The following is a 24,124-nucleotide window of genomic DNA, read 5'->3' as shown; positions in this document are numbered from 1 at the left end:
ACCATATCCACTATCCATCTCCAGAACTCTTTGCTTATCCCAAACTGAATCTCTGTACAAATTAAACAATGATTTCCATTCCCCCTACTCCCCTAAGCCCCTGGTAAACATTATTCTACTTTCTGTCTCCATGAATTTGCCTATTCTGTATATCTCGTATAAATGAAACCACACAGTATTTGTCCTTTTGAGTTTAGCTTACTTTACTTAGCATAATGTACATCCATATTGTAGCATGTATCAGAATTTCATTCTTTTTTAAGGCTGAATAATATTCTATTGTATGTGTATGCCATATTTTATTTATCCCTTCCTCTGTCAGCGAATGCTTGGGTTGTTTCCACCTTTTGACTACTTTAAACAAAGCTGCTGTAATTATTGGTGGGAAAATATCAGTTTAAGTCCCTGCTTTCAATTCGTTGAGTATATACCCACACATAGAATTGCTTCCCACCAGCAGTACACAAGGATTCTAATTTCTCCACATCCTTGCCAACACTTATTTTTTTCTTTCATATATATATCTCCATCCCAGTGGCTGTGAGGTGGCATGTGAATGTGGTTTAGATTCGCATTTCCCTGATCAGTGATATTGGCCATCTTTTCATGTGCTTATTGGCCATCTGCATATGTTCATTGAACAAATATTTATTCAAGTCATTTTTAAATTGAATTATTTGTTTTTTTGTTGTTAAGTTTTAGGAGTTCTTTATATATTCTGAATATTAATCCCTCATCAAATATGTAATTTGCAAATATTTTCTTCCATTCTGTGGGATGTCTTTTCACTCTGTTGATGGTGTCTTTTGCACAGAAGAATTTAATTTTTATGTAGTCCAATTCATGTCATTTTTCTTTTGTTCTCTTTGGTTTTGGCATTATAAATAGGAAATCATTGCCATGTCCAACCTCATGGTAATTTTCCCTATGTTTTCGTTTAAGAGTTTTGTAGTTTTAGCACTTATGTTTCTGTTTTTTACCCATTTTAAATTAAGTTATGTGTATGGTATAAGGCAAAGGCCCACCTTCATTCTTTTTGTATGTGGATATCCAGTTTTCCCAACACTACTTGTTGAAAAACTGTTCTTTACCTAAGCACCCTTGTAAAAAAATATTTTTTTGACCATATATGTGAGGATTTATTTGTGAGCTCTCTATTTTATTCCATTGGTCTTTATGTTTATCTTTATATCAGTATCTCACTGTTTTGATTATTGTAGCTTTGTAGTAAGTTTGAAATCAGGAAGTTTGAGTTCTCCAGCTTTGTTCTTTTTCAGGATGGTTTTGGCTATTTGGGTCTTTTGAGATTCTGTATAAATTTTAAGACAGTTTTTTTTTTTCTATTTCTGAAAACAAACAAAAAATCAAACAAACAAAAATTATAAAGAAAATCACATCATTGAGATTACTAGGGATTGCACTTGGTAGTACTGACATCTTAACAATGTTGTCTTCCAGTTCATGAACATGGAAAGTCTTAATTTATATGTCTTCTTTAATTCCTTTCATCAGTGTTTTGTACTTTTCAGTGTACACATCTTTCACCTCCTTTTTAAATTAATTTCTAAGCATTTTATTTTATACTATTGAAAATAAAATTGTTTTCCTAATTTCTTTTTTTGATTCTTCATTGTTAGTGTATAGAAATGTAACTGTGTTAATTTTGTACCTGCAGTTTTGTTGAATATATCTATTCTAATTTTTTTGATGTGGAATCTTTAGAATTTTCTACATACAAGATCACATTTTCTGCGAACAGAGATAATTTTACTTCTGCCTCTCCAATCTGTATGTCCTTTATTTCTTTTTCTTATCTAATTATTCTCACTAGAACTTTCAATACTATGTAGAATAGAAGTGGCAAAAGTGGGGACCCTTGCCTTGTTCCTGATCTTAGAGAAAAAGATCTGTCTTTCACTATTGAGTATGATGTTAGTTGTGGGGAGGTTCATTTTTGCCTATGTATATCCATTTGTTTCAGCACCACATGTTGAAAAAGCTATTTTTTGTCCATTGAATTGCTTTTTCACCTTTGTCAACAATCAGTTGGTCATATTTGTGAGTCTATTTTTAGGTTCTCTATTCTGTTTCATTGATCTACATGTCTGTTCCTCTGCAAATACCACATTGTCTTGATTACTATAGATGTAGAAAAAGTCTTAATATTGTAGAATGATTCTTCTTACCTAATTCTTCTTTGTCAAGTTGTTTACCTGTTCTAGAGCCCATGCCTTTCCATATAAATGCTACAATAAATTTGACTATGTCTACAAAATTATACTTGAATTTTTAATAAAAATTTCAGTAAAAATTTAGATAAATTTGGGGGAAATTTATATCTTTACTATACTAAATCTTCTAATTTATGAACACAGTATGTCTCTCTATTTATTCAGGTCTTATTTGATTTATTTAATTGGTATCTTGTAATTTTCAGCATACAGATCCTATATATGTTTTGTTAAATCTATACATAAATATTTCATTTTGTTATGAGCAAATGTACATGGTATTGTGTTTTAAATTTTATTTTCTGAATGTATACTAAAATACAATTGACTTTTTTGTGCTGCAAGCTTGATGAACTCAATTATTAGCTATAGGAGTTATTTTTGTGGATGTTTTGGTATTTTCTGTGTAGACAATCATGTAATTTGGAAATAGTGACAGTTCTATTTATTTATTCCTTTTCAATCCAGTGTTTTTCATTTGTTCTTCATGCCTCATTGCAGTGGCTAGAATTCCCAGTACTATGTTGAGTAAGATGGTGGAAACAGACATGCTAGCCTTGTTCCACATCCTAGAGGAAAATCACTTGCCGTTCACTATTAAGTTTGATGTTAGCTGGGTTTCTGTAGACCTTTTAAACCAAGTTTAGGTAATTTCTCCCTATTCTTTACTTGCTGAGAGTTTTTAATCATAAATGTGTGTTAGATTTGTCATGTTTTTTTCTACATCAATTGATATAATACTATTTTTCTTTCTGAGTTTGTTAGTATGGTAGATTTTATTAACTAACTTAAAACATATTAAACCAGCCCTATATTATTGGGCTAAACTTCACTTGAGCATCACATGAGTATGATTCTTTTTAGACACAGCAAGATTTGGTTTGGTAAATTTTTTTCGAGGATTTTTGCATTTAACTTCAAAAGACCTATTTGCCTGTAGTTTTTGCCTCCCCTACTGTGTTTGTTTAGTGTTAATATCAGGGTAATACTACTGGCCTCATAAAATCAGTTGGGAAGTACTCCTCTTCTATTTTCTAGCGGAGATTGTGTAAAAGAGGCAAACTCCAGAGTTTCCAGGTGCAATCTGAAATTGGCCCCTGCACAGGGAGGGCAGGGAGAGACAGAAGAAAGATGCGGAGCACCCTAGATTGGTGGCGGCAATGTTAATAAGCAAAGGAGCGTACATATGAGCTTGTCTTGGGCAGTCACAAGACGAATCGCTCTCTGTACATACCCTCCCAAATTTTAAAAGTTATTCTAGAGGACTTCACTGGGTCCAGTCACGTATACTGTCCAGAAGGTCTCAACAGTACCTTATTCTATCAAGGTTGTATCCTTGAAACTGGCCCCTACTGTGGGAATGGTGGGCAGAGGCTACAATCCAAGGACACAGTAGGGGATAAGGAGCCTTCAGTGGGAGGAGAGGGGGTCATGTCTTCTTGATGACCTCCTCCAACGACTCCCAATTGCTGATTACAGGCTATTTTTCAACTTTTAAATCTCTGAGCCACGGAAAAGGCTATTACTTATTTAAAAATAAATTTTCTGAATTCCTCTGATAATCAGTCCTATTTTATGTATTAAAAGTGGTATATTAAATAAATGTATTAGAACAGTGGACAAAGTAATGTATTATCCAGATCCCTCTTAAGTGAAGGACCTGTCAACCCAGCTGCAGGGATTACTGCCTTTAGCTGTTCTCTCGTTCAGGGATTGCCTCAGCTTCAGAGAGCTGCCTTGTCTCAAGTTCATGCACCTTCCAAGGCAGCTCATACAATGATTAATGTTAATATATAAAGGACTGGACAACTCAAATCAACTCAGAACAACCCTGAAGGGTCATCCTGGCCCCAGAGCTCCCTGGAGAGATAGTGGCCAAGACAGTCATTGGCATGCATCATAGCCGAACCCCTCTGCTGCCCACTTTTGCTTCCGGTATCTCCCACACACAAGTGTTGGTCCTTAGTCAGCATCCTGCCTGGTAAACTCTCAAGAAATTACATTATATACAAAGAAAACCCTTAGGACTTAATGCAACGTAATATTTACAGAAATAATCTTATTACTCACTTATAATGTTTACTTTGCCTAAATCCTAAATGAATTTGAGGCAACTAACAGTAATCCTAGTATTTAACCAGTAGGAGCAACCACACAAATACATGCTTTATCTATAACAGTAAAGATATTTTAAGTGATTAAAGCTCAGTATTTCAAAGCAAAATTTTAATTGACACCAATCACAAATAAACATGTCTATAAAATATTTTCTGGCCTTTGCACCTGTGCAAAAAAAGAAAATATTTATGCAAATAAAGGTGGAGGTGGTGTGCCGGTGGTGGGTTTTAGGGCTACTTGTGTGGCCTAGATAATAAAAAGATGGATTTAGAGACTCCTATTCCTTTAAACAGAAAAACAGGATGCAATGTACCAGGATATATTTTTCCTTTATTCATAGAAATATTGAGGGAGAAAAGTAAGCATTCATTTATCATGGGCTCCTATTTTCATATGGCAGCTATGACATTAAGGGTACTGAGTGAATGGAAAACAAACAAGAGGGAAGAGATATATATTGCACCATTAACTAGAAAGTTGTTTGAGAGTTATTGAGAATAATAGAGTACTGATAGATACAAACTCTTATTTTTAATTTGCTATCCAGTATGGGATCAGATATCATAACTAGTTCATGAGGGTACTATTAGAGCATATGAGGACAGACAAGGGTGTGACTTTCAGATCCAAGGTTCAAAACTCATGATTGGTTTTGTGAATATCTCTGTCTCACTTGAAGCATAGACAGTGAACATGCTTGACAATTCTGGAGCCTTTGGGGCCTTTGGAGGTTGGGAAGGGAGTGGACAACTGGGGCATTTGAGACGAACCACAGATATTGGAAACTCCAGCTCAAACATACTCATCAGAAAGTCCTGTCAACTCTTGGTACATAGTCACTCTACTCTTATCAGTCTTATTTGGGCAAGCCCAGTCTTACCTTACAAGTACCACAATGGACACTTTGATATCTAGTCTTAGGTTTTGTTCCAGTTCAAGAAAGGCAGAGGAACAGCCAAGGCAAACTGGTTCCAGTTTGAGTACAGGCTCAATGAGCAACTAGTTTGCTAGTCAACTAGCCAAGTGAACATGGAGAGGTCAAGGAACCCATATTCTCCCAGGCTTCAAATTTTGCAAGAAAGTAGCCAGTTTGTGCTGGGTGCTCAGAGTCCAGCCCTACTGAGATTCCTCCCAGGGCAGGCACAGCAACCAAAGGACGGGTGGGGGATGAAGGGGCACCTTCATGTTAGCAGCCACACCATCTGTGGGCAGGAGGGGCCTCTGTGGACTGTGGACGCCAGACACCATTTCTAGTCTGGCTGATTGAAGGATGGCCACTGGGAGGTCACAGAGTGGGGTTCTCTAGATCCTGGCTACTCAGTGTGGTGGCAGGACCAGCAGCATCACATCGCCTGGGATCTAGAATCGTAGGGCCCAAGTCAGACCAACTGGATCCGAACCTGCACGTTCATTTACCGGCACATTTAAGTTTGACAAACACAGGTCCAGGTGGAAGTGATGAGGCTAGCAGAAGGATCTGTCCCTCAGCCCCGCTCCCTCCCACTTTTGCCTCTCCACTTAAGCAAGGCTCAGACCTGCAATGGTCCTGCACAAATTTCCTGCAAAACCGGAGTGTGGAGGGAGGGGGCGTGCAGGAGCTGCCCCCGCCAGGGAAGGCAGAGGATACGTGTGATTGGATGGGTGAGAGGCGGCTTTCTCCTGCTCGGGGCTCCGCGGAGAGGAGACACTCCCCCGACCCTCCCCCGACACCTCTCCACCCCCACCCCCCGCAGCTGCTGCCGCCTGCCTCCCGCCGGCTGCCACGAAAACACGGAACAGCTGCGTGTGCTCACGGAAAGTCCTCCTAGGGGCGACGCCGGGCAGCTGGGCATGCTCAGTAGCTGGGGGAGGCTTGGGTGGAGAGTAGAAAGCTTTGGCTCTGCCTCCCCCTCCCCACGGCCTCCGCACCCCTCGCCCCCAGCCCGTAGTAGTTGCCCGGCGTGCGCCCGGGAGACCGGGAACATGGCGCTCCCAGCGTAGCAGCCGAGGCGGCGAAGGGGATGAGGCGCCGCCGCTCGCTGACAGCCAGCCAGCAGGTAGGCAGGCGCCAGGAGGGGCTGCCTGGGTGGGTATGGGCGCGGGGAGGGGCGCTTGCGGGGCTGTGCACGGCTGGGAGCCGGGGCATCTTGCTCTGCCCGGAGAGGATGCGGAGCGGACATCTGTGACAGCGCGCAATTGTGCATCTCCTAGGAGATGTCAAAGGCTGGGATCCTCTGGCTGGAGGGAAGGGATCCGGGGACCGCCCCCCGCCCCCTTCACACACACCCATGCGCTACCACCCAGCCCGGGCTCTCCACGGGTCAAATAAAGGGTAGTTTCTTTCCACTGGGTGGGAAGGCGTGCAGGAGAACCCTGGATCCCAGTGTTGGGAGTGCGCTGGTCCCCCAGACCGCTGGCAAGCCCAATACCAGTTCTTTGTGTATACAGCTGTGCACGCCCGGGGGTGTCACCGTGCCTGTATCTCCCGAGGAGTGTTGGACATATTGCCAGGGCAGGATTTCCGTGTGGTTTTTGTCTCTTGGCAGGTGTGGACTGGAAGATGCAATAGCTGAGTCTTTATGGGGCTGTTTTCCTTTGTTACTTGCTTTGGAGTGTGTGTGTGCGTGGTGGGTTGTAATGGAGAGAGAGAGAACTTCTGCTCATGGGCACGCGTGTGGGCAGAGCGTGGAAGAGGATTTCGATTCCAAACTCTTGTCAAAATTGAGTGCTATGAGGACCTCCTGGAGGGTAAACTGGAAAAGTCAGAGATGAGCGCCCGGTTTGGAGGAGCATGTTAGCCTTTCTTGAATCCATGTGTGTATGTCTAGAGCTTTAAACATGGGACACAAGTTCATTCAACATTAGATACCAATTAAGGGAATTCGAAGCATTGAGGCTATCAGTGGTGGGCACTTTTAGGCCAAATTAATAAAGAAAAAAATAAGTTGACACAAAGCCAGAGGAAAGTGTCATAGTTAATAGTTGATTATACCTTAGAAGGCTCAGTGCATTTTGGGGGAAATCAAGAAACCTGGCATTCCACAGGGTTTTACCAAGAAATAGCCATAGGGTCCTCAGTAACTCAGAGGACCTCTCAGTGCGTTTTTTTCCTCTTCTGGGGTCCAGTGGCATGTGGACACTCACCTGAGTCCAGATGGACCAGTTGCTCTTCAGAAGCCCACACTACACTAGAATTCTATGAAATTGATGCCCCATAATAACTGCTGTGTCACCTTATATTTGTATATCTGTTATATTCAGCAGTACAACTCAGTTAGGGAGGGAAGGTAAATTTAGAATATGCTTTTATTTTTTTGCCTTATAATTTAAAGGATGGACATCTTTGACTGCAAAGTTTAGAGACACTACCCTCCATACATACTGCATTTATTTAATGGTCTCCTTAGGTAGCAAAAATGAGTGAGTATCATCTAAATAAAATAGGGAATGCTTGAGGAAAATGCGTTTAAGTAAATTAAAGTCATAAATGTCCCATCTGATAGTACTTTGACTTGGAATAGTATGTGCAATGCAGAAACACTGCTAATGGAAGCAGTACAAGTTGATGACAAGTTCATTGATAGCATTGGTCTTAGAATAAAATGTTTCTGTTCCCGTATGAATGGGTAGAGATTGATTGTGCTAAATCCCTGCAATTTGTTATTTTGTAAATAAGTGTGAGATTGAATTGCAGTCATTGAAAACACAGTTTGGCATTGCCTCTCCTTCCCGGTGTCAGTTTGCTAAAATGCTGCAGGTGTGAGAGGCAGGTGTTCTGGGGTGTGGGATCATCTTGGTGGTGAGACAGAGCTAAGTTTTGAGCTCTGACTCTCCCATTTTTAGTGTTGTGATCATGGGCAAGCTATTTAACTTTCCCAAACCTAAGTTACCTCGTTTGTAAAAGAAGCTTAGGAAGACTTCAGGTAAGAAAGACTTACCTAAATAGGTGGGTGTGTGGATTACTCATAATATAAACCACTAAGAAAACAGTGGTGATCAGCATTACAGTGGTTCTCAACCTGTGGGTCACGATTCCTTTGGGGGTCGAGTGACCCTTTCACAGGGGTCACCTAAGACTCTGCTCCTCTATCTGTCTCCAGGCAGGTCCGCCCACATGCAGATATGCCCACATACAACATGAGGAACTGTATTAAAGGGTCGCGGCATTAGGAATGTTGAGAACCACTGGGAGAAGAAGGGAAATGGATGTTTATTTAACCTATACTAGGTGCCTTGTATCATACTGGTCAGGTTTAAATATGTAATCTCATTTAATCTTCCCAACTGTACTAGTTTCTTAGGGTGGCTGCCTTAACAAATTACTAAAAACTAGGTGGCGTGAAACGAAAACTTTCTCACAGTTCTGGAAGCTAGAGGTCCATAATCAAACTGTAGACAAGCTGTGTGTCCTCGGAAGCCCCTAGGGGAGAATCCCTTCTTGCCTCTTCTAGTGTCTCCTAGCCCCAGGTGGTCCTGGACTTGTAATAGCATAACTCCAGTCTCTCTGCCTTATCTTTACATGGCAAAATCCTTTTCCTAAGTATACTATTCAAATTGAATCAAGGGCCACCCTAATTCAATATGACTTCATCTTAACTTGATTACATCTGCAAAGATCCTGTTTCCAAATAAGGTCACAATCATAGGTTCTGGTTGGACATGAATTTGGGGGGGGGGCACTATTCAGCCCAGTTTGCCAACATCCCTAAGATCTGCATTTAATGACAACATTAATATTAGCATACAAGTAGAAGGTAAAAATAGAGTGGTATGGGTTCAGAAAAGACTTTAAGGGCTATTTAATCCAGCTGACCTATTCGAGATTTAATTTACCCAAACGTGGTAAGGTAGAGCAGCATTCAAACATACCTCACTTATACAAATGTCACTTACCTGGAAACCCAGACAATCCAAGATCTCAGTCTTGAACAGGTAATATACTTAACATACCCTGTCCCAGATGAATTAGTTAATGTTGTCTTTCTCTTTTTCCTACCCCGCCAACACAATGCAAACACACACCAGAAATCCAAATTAAATAACAAAAATAACAACAGCAACAAAAATACCCCAATTTTAACACCTTTATAATCTTGCTTGTTCTGGTGACTGGTAACACTGTCCATGAAGTTGCTTTAGCCAGAAACTCAAGAGTCATCTTTGGTATCTCCATTCCCTTTGCCTTCCACACCCAAAATCATCACATAGTCTTATAAATTCTGTTCTCTACTCATATCTCTAAATATATCCTGATAGATTCTTCTTTCCATTCCTCCCACCCTCCCACCATCAAACTTCAAGTCATTTTCTTTCACCTGGATTATTAGTATAATTTTCTAACAAGATCCCTAGTTACTTGCTTGGCCCCTCCAATATTGTATCCAGAATAGATAGGATCATGTCAGTTCCCTGCATAAAATGCATCCACATTCCTGGGACAGATTCCAGAGACTCTCAGAACCTTGGGTACTTGGCCCGCCTCATCTTGGGCATCTCTTCCTCTTGCTGCTGTCATGCTGATCTCCTGTTTCTTGAATATCCCAACCACTTCCCCTACACTTTGCAAGTTCAAGCTGTACTCATCCTTTGGCTTCTTTGATCTCTCTTCCCCACAACACAAACCTCTCATCACCCTTCTGATTGTCTTCCCTAGCACTTACTTTCTAGCATTTACCTGTTTGGCCATTTAATGTCTGTAAACTCTCTGATGGCCATTTATGTTGTATCTTGCATGTAGAAGATGTTCAATATATTTAGGTGAATGAGTGAAGGAATGAATATTCTTTCTTATAGCCCTTTTCTGTGCCAATTGAAAGATGTGATTTTTCATATAGCTTTATTATTATTTTTTAAATTTATCTGTATTGTTGAAAGTATTACAGATGTCTCTCCTTTTTTGCCCTCATTGACCCTCCCCACACCACTCCTTCACTGAACTGTTGTCTGTATCCATTGGTTATGTGCATATAAATTCTTTGGTTTATCTCTTCCTGTCCCCCCTGCCCTTCCCTCTGAGGTTTGCCAGTCTGTTCCCTACTTCCATGTCTCTGGATTTATTTTTTGAAGAAGCTTTTTTATTTACTATGTTGTAGAAAAAGAGCAATTCAGAACCTCATTCTGACTTCAAAAGAGGAGTATTCTTAGCTTTAACAGCAGCATCTTCTAATAATTGGTTTTAAGTGAGTAGTTAATAATTGTCAAAATATTTCCTGGCAACTGAGGATTTTGTAAAAATATATCAGTCAGTTAACAAATATTTCTGAAATATTTGTTAGACATTTATATTGGCCATGCTAGTACCTAGGAGGATGGTGGTGAACAAGACTTTTAGGCTTCTAGAGATTAATAATTAACAATAATTAATAATCAATAACATTATTTATTGAACTTCTGTTATAGCCTAGGTTCTCATCTGTCCCCATCCCTACTTTTTGCTATAGATGGCCCTCCAGTTTTTCTCAACAATGCAGAACTCAAATCAGATGCACAACAAATATTTGATGAATTCATAAGTAGTAAATACTATTATCCTGATCTTTTAAAATAGAAAACATGTTTGGGGAAAAGAGAATCTGTTCACATATCTATAAGATGATGCAATTGCTTTCTGAATATATCTAGGGGGGTTCAGTTTTAAAAATCACCCTGCCTATTGTCAGGGGTTAAAATAAGAGACAAATGCTCTTTCTATGAGAACAGGCTCCTGGTATGTTTCTTTGTCTTCTACAGTTGTCAAAATTCTTAATCACCAGCTGAATTGTTTTCTTTGTCCTGTTTGATCCAAGTGAGAAGTGACGTAGTCTCTCATTCAGAGCTCCTTTTGGTAGCTTTGAATAGCAAGACTGAGTACCTGAGGGAAGAGAATGTGGTTCAACACAGGAACACAGGTTACATTTTGGATTTCTAGGATGTCCTTAGTTTCATGTCATTTTATTATTTGCATAAAAGGTGATCTTTAAAAATAAATAAAAATATTGGTTGGTGCATATGGTTTAGTATAACATTTTACCTAAGTGGTGATAAATCAGACTTTGTGTCTTGATTTTGTTTAAAAGTGATGGATACACAATTGATTCAGCTAAAACCTAAAGAAACTAATATGAGACTTCAGTAAGGTGGATGGTTATGTAATACATGTTCAAAAACCAATGGCTACCCAAAATATCAGTTTTACCAACAAAAAATAGAGTAGGAAATGATTCTGTTCAAGAATCTACAAAAATATAAATTACCTAGCAAAAATAGTAAATGTACATAAAATACTGGGGACTAATAAGAAATATCTAAAGACTTAGGAACCTATAAAATTTTACTCAGACACATAAAATAAGAAACAAACAAATGAAAATTTGCCTTATTCTTGGGTGGAAAGATGGATATTATGAACTGGTTAGTTTTCCATGATTAATTAGCTTTATTGCATTGGGATTTGGGAAACTTTGACAAAATGATTCTACCATTTGTCTGGAAAAATAACTATATGACAAAAATCAAGAAAATTTTGCAAAAGAATATATAGGGAGTGAGGGTGAGTCATCTTTCCAGAAATGAACAATAAATTTGATCATCAAATTATAATCATTATAGCAGAGTTGTACTGATGTAAGGAAGGATCAATAAATAACTCAATGGATAGAATAGCCTGGAAACAGAATCAGGCAGTTTTTGGAAAAAGAATGGTGATTGGAAAAAAGCATTTTGAAATGGTGAAGAGTATTTTACAAGAGTCAAGGAAATTGGCTAAGTATGTAGAAAATGTTCAACTAAGAACTTCTGTTTACATGACTCACTAGACCGTGTTCCAAATAAATTGGAAAGTTTACCTGCCAGAGGAGAAACAAAGCTAGAAGAAAATATTTAACCATTTTATGGGAAGGACTCTTTAATATAAAATTAATGGAAAGAATCACAAAGCAAAGATAGATTGAAATCTATTTTAAATTTTTGTATATGGAAAAATACAGTTTAAAGCAGAAAACAGTCATGAAAAAAAATATTGACCCCAAGCATGACAGAACAGATAGTATAATAGTCACACTGAATTCTTGAATATTAGTAATTAGAAAATAACATCCCAATAGAGTTGTCTAAATATCTGAATATGTAATTTAAAAGGAAGAAAAAAGGCTAATATACATATTCAATAAGTATTCCTACTACTAATCACAAGTATGCAAATTAAAACAAAAATGAGATACCATGTTCTATGTATTAAACAAGCAATGTGTGTGTGTGTGTGCGTGTGTGTGCGCATGTGTGTGTGTGTGTGCTGGCAAGGGTGCAGTGAGAAGGACATCCTCATTGGTGCTGGTAGGAGACTTACATGATACAATTTTACTGGAGAACAGTTTGAAAATATTTGTGAAAGCATTTAAAAGCTCAAGTTATCTGACACAACTATTTGGCTTTTATTTTACTTTCATTTTAGTCTTTACTAGGGAAGTAGAGACAGGCACAATTTATATGAAGTATTATTTACATAATTTTCAATAACAGAAACAATTGAGCAACTTGTATAACTAAAAACAGAGGGGCTAGATAAAAGTATTCTAATGTGCGCAAATGATGGACTGTAACATCGATGTTAAAAGTGACCATTTTGAAGATTGTGTAATGACATGGAATAACCTTCACCACAATTTTTAGTGGACATAACCAAATGCACTATTGCATTACAATGATATGTGTTTTGGAAAGTGGAAATATCACACATGCATATGAAAACTGGAACCAAAACAAAGTTCAGCAATGCCTGGGTGGTAGAAATATAGGTGGCTTTTCTTTTACTTTTTTATACGTTTCCAAATTTTTCAAAACTTAGTCAATGATAACATTGTGTTGTGAAACAGAATAAAACCCCAATATTTTACAAATATGGCATTCAGATTATAATTATTCATTTATGTAACCAACATTCATTGATTATCTCTTATGTCAGGGGCTCTGCCAAGTGTATCAGCACTTGCTTTGTATGCAAATGAAAGAAACTCTGTCTAACTTCAGCAAAGAGAATTCACTGGAAGGTTACCAGGTAGCTAAAAGAATTGTCAGGATTGAGGGGGTTGAGGCAAAAACAATAACAACCATCACCAAAAGACCGGCTTGGAAGCTAACCAGCACCTAGCCAGTTGCAGGGTCTAGGTATCAGATAGAGAGAAACAGCTGAGAACAGCCTGCTCAGGGCTGGGCCACAGCCCTCTGGTGGTTGTACATTGGGGTGTGCCCACCACACCCAGCCCACTTGGCATCAGAGAGAGGAGGGAGGGCACCTTGATTAACAGGCCCACTGCCCCTTATACAGTGAAAGAAACAAAAAAGATGAGATGGGTGTTAAATAACCAAAATCAAATTAAAACAAAAAGATAAACTAAAAATGGCCACTACCGCAGAACTTGGAAGTCAACAGGACTGAGTAGCAGCCACTCGTCCCTCCCCTCTACAGGGAACATCACTGAGATGTACAGTCACAGCTGGCACAGGGTTCGAGGTACAATGTGCGCCGCAGTGCCCCACATAGGAGAAGCTGTTTCCTGGTGTCCTGAAGAAGGGGGCTGTTCAGATCTTCATGTACAGGCAGAGTATTTGGAGGGGAGGTCCCATTCTCAGGTGCGATGAGAGCCAATGACTGGATTACTAGAAAGAGAGAACTGTTTAGCAGAAGTAAGAGGTATAGTTTGGAAATAAATGGAATAGTCATGTAAGTTTAGGCTTCTTTGTATTCTGAATTAGCTGACATTTATCAGGTGCTACAGTAATGTCTGAGTTTAGTCCACCAAGAATACTGGGCTCTTGGTTTGAATAACTGTTGGTCCGTACTACTAAAAAATAATCCATTGGTCAGTTTGTATTCTTCCTACAGCTTGGAAATAGGAAATTCCTGTGGCTAACCAGGTAATTTAATGCACAGGTTCACGTTGCTTTTATAACTGTTTATAAACTTTTTCCAGAGGAAAGAAAACTTTCAAAAGGAATGGAAAAGGGTAATTATTTTTCAGTTGTACTGAAAACAGGAAAGAGATAAATCTTAAATTACCAAGAGGGGCCCCTGTCCTGGACACTGCACAGTAAAGAACTGAACTGGGCTGCACCTATACAGCTATGCCTTTTTGTACCAATCAAAGGGCCCGTGTACCACCTTGGTCCCCTCTGGGTCCTGCTCTGCATACCCAGGACCTTGGGCTTCCCAGCATATAAATATAAGGCTCATGGGCCTAAGTGGGGCTGAGGAAAGACTGTTAATGGGGGTTTGGACATGCAGATGTTATAGTCCACACACGAGTGCCGGAGGCCAGAGTAGAAAGAGCAAGGGGGAGGGACACGAGACTGCTTCTTCTTCTGCCATGTTCTGAAATTTAAGAATTTTATATGTAAGTAAACCTGGCTTTTGGTTGTTATGAGGGCCTATTTGTTAGGCTAGGCACATGGAGCATCTTTAATAATTTTTTGCTTGAATTATTATAAATATCTTAGATATATAATAATCAGGATTCCATTTGTGTTCCATTTGTGCTCTTGCCCCTCAAATGTTAGAATCAGACCTAGTTGCTATTTTAGAAAGGTAACACTCAGGTGTTCACACACACACACACACACACACACACACTCACACACACCAGCTGCTTGTGCATCAGCAATGTAGATTATTAGAAAGTAGACTGCACTCCTGAGATTATAGCTAACATATTGAACAAGATGTATTAAGCCCTCATCCAGCTATTTTACCTGTGTATCTTAATTAGTCTTGATAGAGCTCTATAAAATAGGTCATTCAAGAAAAATATCATGCGGGAATAGGGTAGAAAGGGCAGTCAACCCCCGGCTCATTTGAATCCCATTGTCCATCAGTACTGTACCGTATGGCAACTCAGTAGGTGAGAAGAGAAGTTTTGTTTGGAGTCCTTGAACCTTCAATAATTTAAAAGTTGCTGGATTAATCAATCCACCTGGACTCTCAGATCCTCTGATTCAGCATTTTTCTTCATGCAAATTTCCTCCTGGAAGGAAAAGGAAATGCATTGACTGCCTGACTGTGTTCAGTATTATGATTAACAATCAAAGCCCCAAATCGGTATTCGGTGGCTTGTATAGAAACAAATTTAACTTACATTTTAAAACAGATGTCAGTTATGGGATTCCTTCCTCCAATTTTCAAAGGAATTGCCATCTGTGTCATTGGTGATACAGATAAATTGGTCATGGAGAGCACCTTTGTTTTTCCTTAAAGGACTGGTTCATCGCCAAGCCTCCTTTACTCCATTGTTCCACTGAGTCGAGATGACTTTATCCAAACGTTATTGGTTCCATCACTCTTTTCATAACAAATTATGGGGGAATGGGTGAGGGCTCACTCACTCTCACCTTGAGTCCTAAATATAAGATCTATGACAGAGTCTAAAGTTGTTAGCCTCACTATTCAATTCAAATTCAAATTCAAGGTTGACATGCTATTTAAGAAATGCAGTTATTTTCTGGATGGAACTTGATTCCTTTGCTTCTAAGCATGATCATTTGACTTACCCAAATGTGCATAAAATGACAAGAGCACAAATGGAACACAAATGGAATCCTGATTATTATATATCTAAGATATTTATAATAATTCAAGCAAAAAATTATTAAAGATGTTCCATGTGCCTAGCCTAACAAATGTGCATAAAACACTGATTTTATAGCTAATTGTCCTTACTGTCAACTGAGTTGCTCCCTTGCCTAATTTAGCTCCTCTGCAATTTACTGACCCTGGGAGAGGTCTTCCTGAAAGGGAAGAGTAGAAAACTTATACTTCATTTGTTTAAGAGAGACATTCTTCCCCCAAAGTAGGAACAGTTACTATGTGGGTATACTTTAACCTTTAATTATATAAATACGGATGGAGGAGGAGGTTAAAGGGAAAAAAAAAACTTACAGAAATTGAACGTAGGGTTTTCCTCATCAGTGTGGTTTTTACAACAATGTTGTCACTTCTCTAGGTTTTAGGGACATGGAAAGAAATAATAAAAGGAATTTTCCAGTAATATTTGAATAACAGCTATTCATAACCTAAGTTAAATAGTAGTTTGTTTTATAGTTTATGTGAGTTTTTAAGATAACAGCTACCTCACCCAGCTGATGTGGCTCAGTGGTTGAGCATTGACCCATGCACCAAGAGGTTGCTGGTTCGATTCCCAGTCAGGGCACAAGCCCAGGTTATGGGCTAAATCCCCGGTGGGGGCATGAAGGAGGCGGCCAATCGATGTTCTTGCTCATTGATATTTCTATCTCTCTCTTCCTCTATCTCCTTCTCTCTTTAAAATCAATGAAGCAAAAAAAAAAAAAAAAGGATAACAGCTACTTCCAAGTTGTGTCCTATCTTCTTACTACTCAAGGTAGACTCCATTCTCCCTTCTCACAGCAACAGCTCCCTAAATCTCAGCAACTTAAAACTTTCTCACATGTACCACTGCCATTCCTCTTAGCATCTCTCAACTCAACCTTGTGTCAACTTCCTACCTATTCTCTTTGTTTTCATTCCCACCGCACAATGAGCATCTGGTCATCTGATTGTCACCTTCTCATTGAAGACTTCCTACCCAGCTACCATTCCCTACCACCACCCTCCAAAAAATTTCTTCCCCATGGTTCTGGATTCCCCTCTTAAAGCATTCATCACAGTGTTTTGTAGATGTTTTCTTACTTGACTCCTTTCTTGCACTAGACTGAGAAATCTTTTAAAGCAGGTATCTTGTTTCTTGATCTTTCTTATTCCCAGCACCTACTTTTATACATACATATGTCAGGTCTTTAATAAATAAATGTTTGTGGATGAATGAATGTTACCTAAGCTTATAGATGAGCCCAGCCCTGGCTGGGTAGCTCGGTTGGTTCGAGCATAGATCTGACACACCAAGGTTGTAGGTTCAATTTTTTGTCAGGGCATATACAAAAATCAACCAATGAATGCATAAATAGGTGAAACATCAAATTGATGTTTCTCTCACTGCCTTTCCTCCCCCCTCCCTCCTTCTCCCTTTCTCTTTTCTTCTAAAATCAATAAATAAAAAATGTTTAAAAAATGAGTACAGACATCAAAGCCAAATGCCATAATGGAACCTAGCAATGACCTAATCTATTTCCTTAAAAAAAGTTTTACACTCATTTCATTTTCTGCATTACATTAATGAAAAATATGGCAGGAAAAAATTAATACTATCTCTTCCTGGAAAGAGAAAAAAATTTAAATATTGGATAGGTGTATAATGTAGACATTCTAAATGCACTGAAAAGAGAGAAAGTAATTGAACCACATTATAAGCTCAGGGCATGTTTTCCAACAGTAGAGTACATAAACTGAGCTTCTTGAAAAACATTAAGAATAATTATTTGGTTACTAGATGCAACTTCCGCCTACCGCTCTGTTGTCCCATACCTGGTGTGGATGCACTTCGCTGGGTGGTATGACCCTTGCTGAAGAAGCAACTGATTTTTATACTGAAAGCTGGGGTTTTATTCAGTTCTGTCCAACTCTTTGACATCCTTGTTTCCATAGTAACAAATGCCCTAAAAAATGAGAAAAACTGGGAATGAATCAAAGTAAGTGGTTCAAGCAAGGGGTTCCCCAGTGTAGTACCCAGGGTCTCTTCAGGCTTTTGGTCTTATGTATTTGTACAGTATTCTCAGAAGAGTCTAGGGTGATGACTGGAAGGAATTTTAAAGGCAATTTATAGATACTCTCTATGAAAGAATTTACTGTGTTTTCTTTAGCTTTGATTCCTACAGTGGGTACCTGTATTGGCATATTAGCAGTCTACACTGGTTGAAAGAAACATTTGCTACCTGGAGCCCACTAACAGCTAAGAATCAGGGAAGAACAAGTGGAGATTCTTACTGTCTTTGAAATATAGTTGAGCTGTCTTTTCAAAACTGGAAAGTGTACGAGAGCCCTGAGTTTTAGTAGGTACTGGCATTTGACAATGCTAATTAGGGTTTCCAGTCTTGTGGCCTAGATGTGTTCTGTTTGGCATGCAGAGTGTGAAATTTCCCCTATAAATCCAGATGTTTGGCTTCTCTTGAAAAAAAATTATATATACACAAATACAAAATTTGACAACACTGATCATGTTTCTGCATGACTACCATCAACTTTGGCTGAGCAGTAGGCAGGTGATGGAGTTCACCCCACCCCCTGCTGTGCACCATCAGGCTAGTTTACACGTTTATGTTACCCTGTTGGTCCTCAAAGGCTTTTTGTAACCTTTGCATTAGAGGAGAGGATTGTTCAATGGTTTTAGATCATTTTATTCTTATATGTTGTTCTTCATAATCTATAGTTTCCTGAAAACGAGTCAATTTATGTAATAATTTAAATATAAGGTAAATGATATTTTAGAAAGATGCATTTTTTTTAAATTTCATTCTAGAGAAAAGAAATCTAGCCTTGAGCCTCCTGTACTTGTATGTAGTTAGTTTAAGATGTAGAGTTTGGGGATAATTGGTGGGAATATTCGCATAGTTAGGCTTTAAGAACTAAACTTTTTCAATGTTTTTTCAACATTAGATGATTATAAAGAATTCTCTCTTGTGTTTCATTGGAATTAAACTGAAATAGAAAAAGAAATCATAGGGTCTTGAGCTTGCTAGAGGTAGAAATTATTAGAACTCAAAAGTATGCTATCATATTCCACATGATGTTATCATCTGGAAAGTATAAAACATTCACAATGCAAATATGCCCACAGGAGTGAAGTGGAACCTTATAAATGATATGTGTTCTATAGAATGGCTGGCAAAATCTCAAAATCAATATTGGAATCACCCAGGGTGACTGGGAATAATGATATCACTGTACCTTACTAAAAAGTAATGAAAACCAAATGAGATAGAAAATTCCAGAGTTGTCCCTAGAGTTTTTATTTGCTTGAGCTAGGAGAGTGAGAGATTTTAGGAAGTGGTTTTCCCACCCTTTTTTTTTTTTTTTCAGACCTCAGTTTTATTTGAAACGCAGAGCACAGCCCACACATCGAAGGCAGTTTTCCTTTCTACGCGGACCAGGTTATGTGTGCAATGACTGTAGGTGTCACTGTCAAACCGAAAAACGTTAGGTTCTAAGTTAATCACTTAACTGGTAAGACTAAAATGAAGATAATTGGATCTGTCCAATAGGGTGGTGGCTGCTTGCTTCTGCTTTGTCGTTTGATAGGCTGGATAACACAGAGGAAGCACATCACAACGAGCATTCTCAAGCAGGCATTCATTTGGCAGACATTCACTGGGCACTACTCTGTTTATGTGGGGTGGTTAGCCATGTGGAGGCACATCAGCGAACATAGATAGAAATATCTCCTGTGCAAGGAGAGACAGAAAGTAAATAATAAATATAATACGTAAATATATAGGATGTCAGAAGGTGATCTGTGGTTTGAAAAAATAGAGTGTTTCATAAGGGAGATCAGAAGTCTGAGATGGTGGCAGCAAAGTGAAGTTTTAAATAGAGGCATCAGGATATGTCTCACTGAGAAGGTGACATTTGAAGGAGGGGAGGGAACTACCTGTGTAGGAATAGCCTATGATAGACTTGAGAGGCCATCACAGGCAGAGAGAACCCAGTGCAAAGCTGAAAGGTAGAACACATGGCTTATTTGAGGAAGTGCAAGGAGGCCAGTGTGGTTGGAACAAAGAGAATGAGGAGGATGCAGAAGGAGGCAATGTCAGGGAGGTGAGTGGTCAGAACCAGTAGGCAGGGATAAACACCTTGGCCTTTTCTCTGAGCAAGATGGGGAACCACTGGAGAGTTTGAGAGGAGGAAAGCATCTGACCTAGTTTCTGGGAGTCACTTTGGTCTCTACTGAGAGGGGGAAAATGTGAAAATGGGAAACTGATCAGGAGGACATTGCAATAATTCAGGCAAGAGATGATGATACTTGGACCAGGCTTGTAGCAATGAAAATGGTGAGAAATGACTCAGTTCTCATCTATTTTGAAGGTAGTGTTTCCTCAGGATTGGGTCTGGGTTGAGAGAGAGAAAGGCGTCAAGGATGGCTTGAGAAACTAGAAGAATGGAATTGCCTTCAGCTAAGAAAGGGATGTCACTGGGAAAAGTAAGTTTCTAGGGGGAAACTCAGAAGTTTAGCTTTGGACATTAGACATCCCAGTAGCTGTCTACTTGCAGAGGAGATGTTGAGTATCTGTATTCTGACAGCTGGAAATCAGTAAACATTTGGGTGGATGCTAACTGGGCTTGCTATATCCATAAATGTTGTTTCCTTGGCATGTCTCTGCAAAATTCTTCAGAAGTTATAAAAAACCCTATCTTTTGCTAACCAATTGTGAGTGCATTAATTGGACCATATAGTAGTGTAGACAAGGACACCTCATGGACAGTGGGTAAAGGGCATTGAGCCTGAGTAAGTTGCACTCAAAGTCATTTCTAAATGAATGACGTGATGTAACTATCGGTGCTGAATTGGAGTCTTAGATAATTAAGCATGCAACTGTTAAATGCATCTAATGTTGAAAAATAGGACAGAAGTAAGGCTACAATTGACCTTGTTATGAAACAGAAAGGATAAACTATTCCCCAGGAGTAAGTCATTTATCCATGTGATGCAATTGCATTCTTTTAGGGCACTGATGAGCAGTTGGTAAGCCATCTCCTCCAAGGCATTAATGGTACTCTGTGTCCCAAATACAGTAGGTCCTTGAATAATGTTATTTCATTTAATATTGTTTCATTGTAACATTGATGAGAGAAAAAAAAAGATTTTCATCTGGGGCCACTGTCTATGTGGGTTTCCTCTGGGGACTCTGGGTTCCTCCCACATCTCAAAGATGTGTGCAGGGGGTGAATTGGTGTGTCTACATTATCCCATTCTGAGTGACTGTGGTGTGTGCATGAGTGCACCCTATGATAGAAGGGTGTCCTCCCCAGAGTGGTTCCTGTCTTGTGCCCTGAGCTGCTGGGATAGGCTCCAGCCACTGGCCACTTGCCACCCCAAAGTGGAATCAGCAGGTTTGAAAATAAGTATCTTACTTGTTTTTTATTACTTTTTTTTATGTATTTGTATAGCTCCATTTATTTCAGTGTTTTGAGTCTCTTTTAGAATTTTGGTGATGTTTTTGTGACCGTAAATACGCTTTAGAAACTTTCACTCTTGTTTATATCAATTCACCTATGATAAAATTAGTTTCATTATTACACTTAAAGTTGCAGTTTCCAAGAACCTATCAACAATATTAAATGAGGACTTAATGTAATGTGGTTCCTGCTATGATCATTTTTAGGAGCAGATACTATTGAAAGTAGAGAAAGTTGGAGAAAACATAATAAAAGTTATCCCTATTGGCCTGGATAATAAAAATGGTTTTAATGAGCCTAAGCCTTGCTAGAAACCTCAAATTAAAAACAGTTTTCAGTGGAGAAAGAAGCGTGTCTGATGTGTATGATTAGGGCAGCAACAAGTCTTAGTCATATTTATATCTGTGAATACAGTAAATGTTAGTGTATTTTAACTGGGTGTTAAAATGTACTTGATAAGCAAGAAGTAGGAATGGATATTGAGCAGGCAGTTAGCAGCTTGTAGTGAGATTTAAAAAATAACCCAGATGGTTTCCTTGATGAGAATGTATGAGTAGGATTATAGAGGAAGTGTTTTAAAATTGGCCATTTGCCTCAAAGAATTGTGGAGGAAGAAGGGGGTACAAAGCTGGGGAGGTCATATCGAGATCACTGGTAAGATACTTAGGCTTAGCAGACCCCAAATCATTGTGCTCTTAAAATAATAACTTTTTTAATTTTAATTTTTAAATTAAATTTATTGGCATGACATTGGTTAATAGGATCCTATAATAACTTTCAAACCTTGGATTTGAGATATGGGTTTAAGAAATGCATCATCCTTGGTATAACAAGGAACCCTCTTGACAACACCTTGGATTTTGGAATTTTCACACCAGACAACACCTTGGATGCTGGAGTTTCTCACCTGGAATGCCGGAAACCTATAGAGAATCCTTTCAAATTTTCTGATGTTCCTAAAGGAATGAACAGAAGAAATTTGCGGAGAGCTGTCAGAGTCAGAAGAAGAGTGATGTCAAGTGACTTTGAATCAACAGTGAGCTCTACTTCACCATCTGTGGTTGCTCTAATTGTTGAACCTGAGATAGTTTTGCTCTTTCCTAATCAGGACTTCAAGGCTCACTATTCAGTTCTTTTATATCGAGGACCTAAGTGTTGTGAAGCTTCAGGGGACACCATTTATGTCTCTCTGTCCATGTGAATGAGCTTCCTGGCATGCTGTAGTCCACAGCCTGAATGGCCTTCTGCACTGACTCTGCTTTTATTGTCATTGATTTGGTCCAAACTTTGTGAAATGGATCACCATGCCTTGTATTATATGTTTTTTTTTTTTCTTTTAACCCTCACCTGAAGATATATTTTTATTTTTTTAATTGATTTTTGGAGAGAGAGGAAGGGAAAGGGAAAGGGAAAGAGAAAAAACATAGTTCAGTTGCCTTCTGCATGAGCCCCCAACTGGGGATCCAACAGCAACCTAGGTATGTGCCCTGACCTTGAATAGAACCTTTTGGTGTATGGAACAACACTCCAAACAACCAACTGAGCCTCCCAGCCAGGTCTAATTATGTGTTTTCTGTTCTCCTTCTGAAATGTAAGAAACTTGAGGGAAGATGCTAATGTTACGTATTTATAATAGAATATGACGCCCTTCAGTGAGTTACTAAAAAATCTTTACTAAATACATGAGATAATAATAATGCTGGGACTTGTTGAAATTTAACTGTGTATTAGCCTCTGTGTAAAGTTTTTTATCTGTTTATGTTTCTTGGTCCAAACAGTGACCCCATGGGCGTACACATTGCCTTCATTTATCCTTTGAGGATGTTGAGATGGTTAGCAGAAGGTGCATGAGTAGAAACACTGAGTGAAGACAATTCTTTCAAGAATTTTGGTGTGAAGTACTGAAAGAGTTAACAATGAAGGTATAACTAAAATAGGATGTTGGGTCTGGGGGGAACATTTTATAGAAAGATGAATGGACTTGACATGTTTAAATGTTGATGGGAAGGACTCAGTTGTGAGTAGGAGATGGAACATGTAGTTGAGGGAACTGATAATTGATAATCATTCAGAGATGAATCTGAAGAACAGAAATGTGGAAGAACAGAGAATAGGTCTGTTCTCCTGGAACAGGAGTAAAGGAGAGAATGGGATGGATTTGGGGAATCTTGGTGTTGGGAACCTAAACATTCTTGTCTGAAGCCTTATCTTTGAAGAAGGAAGCAAAGTCATTTATTCAATTTGAGGGAAAAGGTTGTGGTTTTCATGGCAATGATGGTGAGCATTTGTAAGAAGAGAGGAGAAGGTTTGAAATGGTTTTTGCAGAGGTTCAGAGAGACTGAGTCTGTTGATCAGAGACGCTAGCATTTTCCTATACTTCCATCAGTTTATGTTAATGAAATCATGTCTGCAAATTAAAAGTCTAAGTACTCATTGTTCTTGTATCTACCATAAAATAGAAGTTTTTCCCAATTTAATTAGAATCTAAAATAAAAGAAGAAAGGCCTTCTGCACATAGGGGAAATTTGGATTTTATCCAATGCATTTAAAGAAAATAAGCTTTTCCTCTCCCGATTTCTACCTATTGATTAATTGTCATGAAAGTTGGCATTAGGAGGGGGCTATACTAAGTGTATTCTATAGACTAAAGCTTTATTTGCAGCCAGATGTTTTGGAAAGTGAAGAGTGAGTGTCTTCACTTCAATATTCTTTTGCTTGAAAGAGTCTAAACTCAAAGCGACCCAAC

General features: G+C 38.9%; 1 protein-coding gene across 1 annotated transcript in view; it reads left to right on the top strand.

Moving 5' to 3' along the window:
- Positions 1-6,078: 6,078 nt before the first annotated feature.
- Positions 6,079-24,124, top strand: part of PAK5 (p21 (RAC1) activated kinase 5) — a 285,370-nt gene continuing 267,324 nt past the window's right edge. The window contains exon 1 of the mRNA XM_036244816.1: positions 6,079-6,385. The gene's annotated coding sequence lies outside the window, so the exon portion shown is untranslated. The remainder of the gene's footprint in view (positions 6,386-24,124) is intronic.

The sequence above is a fragment of the Molossus molossus genome, unplaced genomic scaffold, assembly GCF_014108415.1.
Source record: "Molossus molossus isolate mMolMol1 unplaced genomic scaffold, mMolMol1.p scaffold_m16_p_6, whole genome shotgun sequence".
Lineage (NCBI taxonomy): Eukaryota > Metazoa > Chordata > Mammalia > Chiroptera > Molossidae > Molossus > Molossus molossus.
The sequence above is the reverse complement of the archived record's forward strand: the minus strand, read 5'-3'. Positions and strand labels throughout refer to the sequence as shown.